Raw genomic sequence first — 7,498 nt, forward strand, 5'->3', positions numbered from 1 at the left:
ATAGAGAACCTTTGGGATGTGGTGGGACGAGAGATTCTCATCATAGATGTTCAGCCGACAAATCGGCAGCAACTGAGTGATGTTATCATATCAATATGGACCAAAACCTCTGAGGAATGTTTCCAACACCTTGTTGAAAGTATGACATCAAGAATGAAGGCAGTTCTGAAGGAATAAGGGGTCCAACCTTTTACTAGTAAGTTGTACCTAATAAAGTGGCCAGTGAGTGTAAATATAGATGATGAAATGTATGGGCATGTAGTTATGTAATGTCCAGACAGTTGGAGGAGATCAAGGAATATAATAAGTAACTAAGACATGTTGTGCAAGTTCATAATCATGACATCAAATGAGAATCAAAAATAATAAGAAGGAAGAACTTTGGTTTCAAAACGATGCGATTCAATAAATCTGAGAGGATTAAAAACTTAAAAATTACAGGAACATCAGTGGAGAAAAGTCAGATTCCTCCCTGTAACTGCACTGAAGACTAACTCAACACTACTCCCTTCTTGTTAGATGTAAGCATCTTAATTATTGTCACCTTAAAAACAAACAACTAACACGACTGGACAACGTCTGTTTTCCTTGAATATGAAGAATCTTCAGTCCTCGTTACCAAGTCACTGAACAAATGTATCAGAATCTTTAACCCAGGCCGTTAACCGCTCGACGGTCCATATGGGACTAACTATAAAACCTTTTTTTTCCAGCTGGTAATTGGTGGTGGTGCCTCGCTTTGACTGTGCACTTTGCTGCTCACCGCTGAACAGCCACTTTTTACGAGCCTCAGCCACGCTCTAATGCGACGGGTGTTAAAATGCCGCAGGTTCTTAACCGTTGGAAAGTTTACAGCCGCACCACATCCAATTTCATGGGTCAAGGGCGTTCGCAACGGGGCCGTCGAGTCTACGCTTTCCAGTCTGAATCACTTTCTATAGATACATACAACACCGGTCAAACATTTTAGGACACTCCCATATTTATTTCTTTATTTATTTTAAATGTATGTAGCTTAACCTCCTGAGACCCTGCATCCTCATATGGGGACATTAAGTTTTAGGTTTGTTGCAGCTTATTCTGCTTCATTTAGACCCGTTGTCCTCACAAGTGGACACTTTTGTCTGAAATCTTGTGGTAGCAAAGGGTCAATGCATTCATTCATTCTACAGCCAATCACAGGACAAAAGTGGACAAGAGACAAAACCGCATCAAGCTTTATACTCGAACCTTGTTTGTTTATGCTTTTTCTATCAGTAGTAACGAGCTTCAACGTCGCTAATGAGCAAGTACTCGTTTGAGGACGTTGGGACTTCATTGTTTGCAATTCTGTTTCTGCACCATCAAGTTCAGGCATTGAAATAGTTTTATACATTTGTTGCACATTGGTGACTTTATTGTATTGCACAAAGAAATAATCCCTGTGTCCACATATGAGGACTTCTTTTCAAAGATGATGCTAAGTTTTTATACGTCTTGGGTCCTACTAATCCTAGATATCTTGGAGAAATTAAAAATACTTGAGGTCTCATTTTACTCTGAAATGAAAGCATAGAACAAATAAACATGGGATCAATATAAAACCCAAAATCTATTCTAATCTTTGGACTCGTCACAGTAACCATCATGTTTTCAAGCTTCCCATTAGTTTTTATCCTGAGGTAGTTCTGGTAGAGCTCAGACTGAAGCTTTGGGTCATTATTTTGCTGTAGGATGAAGCTCTGACCAACAGAAGATACTGGACGATGCTGTTCTAAAACGTTTCACCTGTAGCGCACATCATTAAAACTTAAAAGTTCACAGCGTAAACTTGTAGCCGAGTTAACGATGTCTGCTTTCAGCGAATAACTGCTATGGCGACACGTGTTGTTTTCTAGCCTCAAAATAAGCAAACCTAGAATTAAAAACCCCTCTTTTTTCAAGTAAATATGCCATGAACATACTGAAACGTTTCCTCTGCTAGGATTTTCTTCCATTTAATAAATGTCAAGCTCGCGTTCAGACAGTCTCCTGAGTTTATCCACCGAAGTCTAACTCTGGAAAGTCCTGCTTGCTGCATGAATGTCACTCACCTGAGCCTCTAGTAAAATGAATTGTGCGCAGTAATCTGTAAAATGTACCATAAATGTTATTTCTGAGATGTCAAAGCCCTCTTTGACACATACCTGATACTACTCTACATCCGTCTGTGTTAAGAGCGCAGGCATATCATTAGGGGACATGAGGTTTCCATGGTCTTCCCTCCCTTGGAGGAACATCTACTCTTCATCACTGTCAACCCTCCGTCCCCTGAGAGACAATACCTGGAACTTGGGGCCACATTTTTTGCTCTTCACCTAACCCCTCCTCGCAAACAAACACTGACATTGAGGAATTTTGTAAACATATCTGGAGTGAGCACCAAATTTGTCCTCCCTCCAAACTTCCAGTAGCTTTACAAAGTCATTAATCAAATGATGAGCTTCCCAGAGGCGACTGTCAGTTTTGGGGTAGGAGTAGTGATTCCTCATCCCTAAGTGAAAAAGCAAGCAGAGTGCAGACGGAAAGGATAAATCATTCCCGAAGTGAAGACAGGCAGCATTCAGCAGCTGGCCATCTGGCCCTTATCATGTCCCAGACCGGGCGATTTTATTGCTTTTCATTGCTTTCTGTGGGTCCAAGAGGGATTTTCACAAACAACCTGTCATCTGGCCTAAGATGATCATCCTCTGCTGGTTGTTTAAGTGATTACAACGTGAGTTTTAAATATCATGCCCTCGTAAGATAAAGTGGCCGCTTAAGGACATGCTCTTTAAGTCAGACGAACCCTGGACACCGTGTTCTTTTAACCGGATCAATGTTCAGCATCTGATACCACTGGTACAACTGTTCGTCTACGGCCGGTTTACAGGCACAATTAACCTAAAAACGGGCGTCTATGGATTTTAGATTAGCAGCACGTCGGTCGAACGTGGACTCCGCTCAGAAAAGAGAACCAGTTGTGCAGAATCATTATTTTCGCTTGATTAGCTACGTAGCCACTAGCTCCTCAGTGAAGCTCTGATCCACAGTGATTCAGAATCTACAGGAGGTTTGTGGAGATAAATCTTCTTTGACCAGACAGTAGAGAAACATGCAAACAAGCAGTAAGTACCAGGAAGTACGGTGGTGGGAAAAGGTTTTCAGATATCCCATGCACAAAATACAAAAGAAATCCTAAAACAGACATTAAAAGTGATTGGTTCCATAAAAATACATCAGAGTATTGGGTCATTTTGGTACCAGTGATCCACTAATGAAGGCCATATTATATACTATATATACTATAAATACTATACTATTGTCATATACTGCTTAGTTACAATAACATTACCATCATATCATCAGTACTACTGCCATCATCCTGCCACTTAAATACCTATGTATCTTTTTAAGTGTCCGTGTCCTATTCTGTGTTTTTATTTTTGCTTTCATTTTTCTACGTCCGTATTTTATTCTATTGCATTTTAATGTGTTCAAATACCAGACTGCTATGACGACTTAATTTCCCTTAGAGGATGAATAAAGTAATCTATCTGTCTAAACACTAACACTAAATACTGCTGCTAATTGATCATGTGATGGTTTATTTATTTTTATTCACTTTTGAACACATTCTCTGTTAATTGTTGACTTTGATGTTGAGAAGAGACATATTGAAACTGTCGAGAATTTAGTTTTGCTAATTTTTCTTGAAAACAATAAACGAAATAAATATGAGTATTATTTTGTCTCTGTCTAACGCAGCCGCAAATATTTCATGATAATATTTGAGATCGTGTAAAATCTTAAGTTTGGCTGAACCACTGGCATGAGATATTTATTGTAATGACTGATGATGTAATGGTGTAATTGTAAACTGTACATTGGTGCAACTGATTCATTATATATCAGTGCATTTTGTATATTTAATCCATTCATTTTATACAGGGTTCTGCAGTGAACCGTAGGGCGATAAGAGCGTAGGAGTTAATAAGTTTATACGTCTTCCTGCTCCTTTTCGAACCAATCATTTTCTTCAATTTTTTACTTTTTCCTTAAACAAAAATAAACATCAAACATATGATGAGAGAAATTATGAGTCCACTGTAAATGACTCATCATTATCAACATTAGTTTACGGTCTGACAGACAGAAGGTTCTGGGTTTGAATCCTTTGTCCTTTCTGACTGGGGTCTTTCTGAGTGGAGTTTCTCCTCATACGGGGGCATTATGTTCAGCAGTGGCCTGTTCTGCTTCATTTAGACCTGTTGTGTTTATTTATGCTTATTAACTTTTACACATTGAGAACTTAAATTGTAAAATACAGTGAAATAATCCCTATGTTCAAAGATTATGCTTTTTATATGCTTTTCTTGGTCCTACTAATCCCAGACACCTAAAGTGTAAAATCTTTAGGTGTCTGTAAAATCTTCATCTTAAAGAAATTAATGCATTAATGCATTCCAACCAAATGCTTGGGTCACAGCAGGTTAATATTTAATGCAAAACAATAATATAGGGGGTCACTTCTTAATCTCTTCCTCAGTTTGGGTCCTTGGCCTGAAAAACGTTGAAGTTGCATTCTTATACAGATGTCCGTGACTTTTTTACCTGAATCTCTGAACATCCACACATGAGTTCCTATATGTATGTGCACAAAATTTGGCACACACCTGGGCTTATTTTAAAGAGCTGATCATCACTCTAGTTTCTGTGCACAGACCATAGACGAGCGTACTCTACTCAAACAGGATGTCTATACCCCAATGGCTTTTACCTTTTGATTACCCATCTGTCTAGTTAACATTGTACCATACACATACTGCAATATTCCTGTTACAATCAATCTAAACGTGGCTTAATGGTTCCGTTATCTTTCCTCTATGAAATCACACGATGGCTTTGACTGTTTTCTCCTAATCCTCATCTGTGCTTACTTTTAAAAAGTTGGTCCTTCTCACATTTTTGATCTGCACATATTAAGGCTGAGTTTTGCTTTTATTTCCACAACCACAGGGGCTACACCACGATGCACCTTGGTACGTTTATAACCATCGCAGGTCTATGCGTTGTGGACAGTCCGTTCATTAAATTATTGGTGAGGACGTCCACAGTTCACAGAGTGTAAATTGTGCAGAGTTTATACTCCCTGTTGTTCTGTATTGACAGCTGGATGGATTGCTGTGAAATTTGGCACGGGCATTTACGTGGCCCATGGGACGGGATTTTATATGAAGATTTTAGTTCATCCAGTACTTTAGTTCAGGACCATATGCCTGCAAAAACAATGGCATTCCCATCAGCATTGGCTGCGCTTTGTGCTCATTTGCAAACGATGGAGCGATACCCTGCTACACTGAGACGGTAACCATGGTGAGGATTACGCCGGCTAAATATTAGACTGTTTATCGGGAGCACGTTTGGGTTAAAGATAACACCTCAACAACTATACTGCCGTGTGGTTTAACAGGAACAATTGTTATGTTTTGTCAAATCTACCAAAAAAATGAAAAAAATCAGATTTCTTACAACACATTAATGCTGCTTGTTAATTCTAAGCAGAGACATGATGCACCGTTAACGGCCGTTTGTAGAAAAAAGGAGCTGATGAGGAAAACGTGCTCTATTTATTTAATTTCTATTAACTTTACACAACAGGAACCCTGTCCAATAACGGCGTCTCCAGCTGCCTTGGCCTACACCTTTACCCCCTAACATCCTTCTTCCCGTTCTCTCACTCTCACTTCCTCACCTGTCAGAGGTGGAATGTTGCTGGCGGGTGCCGTCCTCCAGGGTCTTTTTCCTGACAGATGTAACGATGCTCAGACAAAATGTTTCCCAGCTCCTGTTCAGGAACAACAGACGGCAGCAGTCAGGACGGGACAGCAGCTGGTGTCTGCACGAAACAAGAACCCAAACGTAGAAACGTAGAATCAGAAATACTTTACTGTCATTCTCCTCATGAAACATGAAAGAACAAGACACAGGACTCAGGTCTCGGCTCAGTTTAAACGAATTAAATCACTACTTATTAAAATCACATCTAAAATAAAGGTGACTGATATCAGAGTTGCTCGTATGGGTGCAGACCGATTAAAGACACATTTAATCTTATTTAACTTCTTATTCCAGCTTTTTTGCAAAAAAGGACAAAGCCAAAGTAACTGAAAACTGTTCGTGAACATGTTGGAGCTCATTCATGGTCTCGGTCTCTTTTTAAAGACAAAACTCTGACGTTTCTATCACAAAAGTCAGAATCACTCTAAGTGGTTTTGTTCTTGAGAAAGTAATAAAATCTCAGAAAATCTCTCTAAGATTATCACAGGACAAAGTTTTACCTACTTCCAGTTTAAACTGCATATAAAAATCACCAAAACTGAGTTTCTTTTTTTCTAAAGGTATAACTGGGTGTTTCCAAACTGTGGAGACTCCAAAAGGCCATAACTCTTGAACTTTAAAAAAATAACAAGTTGCTGGGTTTGGGTGATTTTTTTTGGTTTTGAAAAAAATGTGTTGATTGAATCTTATAATGACTCTTATCAATGTAATCTGAAGACAATGACATGTTACATCATGCAGCATTTACTCAAACACAACTGTCAGAGCTCTGATTGGTTCAAAAAGCTGCTGCTGTGTGATGTAATAAGAATCCCCCAAATAACGATTATCTTAAATATTGTAATTAAATGTAATTTCAGTCATATTTATTCTAACCCATATCATTATCCAGGCTGATGATCATTACATATTATTCTGACCTGATATGAAGTGTGCACGTTGTTGTTGATTGTCTCACTCCAATCATTTATTTTAATCTCCAAACTAAAGTTGTCTGCGATTGTCAGTGGCTGGTATGTGATAAAACTTTTTTTCGTTACTTATATTTATATTGTGAAAATATTTATATTTATATTTATATTGTGAAAATAAATAGTTAGACTTAGACTCATAAAAGTTTACTCCCATGTCAAACTGCAGATGGAAACTTCGCAGCTGTACGAACACATATGTGGATAGTAAATGGATAAATAGTGCAGTGAATCTGAAATCTGAAGCAATCACAGCCATTTTGAATTCATTATTAAACCTTCATTTTTTCCCCCCTCCTTCCTTAATTTGCTGACCTTTCCATCTACTTCTTCCTCTGCCACCAGTAAACAGAGAGGAGCAAAATCTAATCCTTCCCCCGGGGGAAAGAAGTTCTTCTGTGGATTCACTCTGCCCAGGGTCTGCTCTGCACTGTAGCCCAACGTCGTGGCAGTTTTCCAGCTCTCAGCAGGAAAGGAAGTGGCTCTCACGGGCAGCGCTCAATTCGCCCTCTACTGGGCGGAAGTCAAGCCTCAATGAGGCCGTCATTCCAATAGGTCATGCTGTCAAAGCTCACCAGAGTTCACATCCTCTCATTAGACTGCAATACTTTCAACATCCCTTCACTGGAGAAAGGGAGGAAAAAAAAAAAAAAAGCAAAGTCAGGAATCAATGGTGAAACAGGCTCGTG

Source organism: Mugil cephalus, chromosome 12 (assembly GCF_022458985.1).
Source record: "Mugil cephalus isolate CIBA_MC_2020 chromosome 12, CIBA_Mcephalus_1.1, whole genome shotgun sequence".
Lineage (NCBI taxonomy): Eukaryota > Metazoa > Chordata > Actinopteri > Mugiliformes > Mugilidae > Mugil > Mugil cephalus.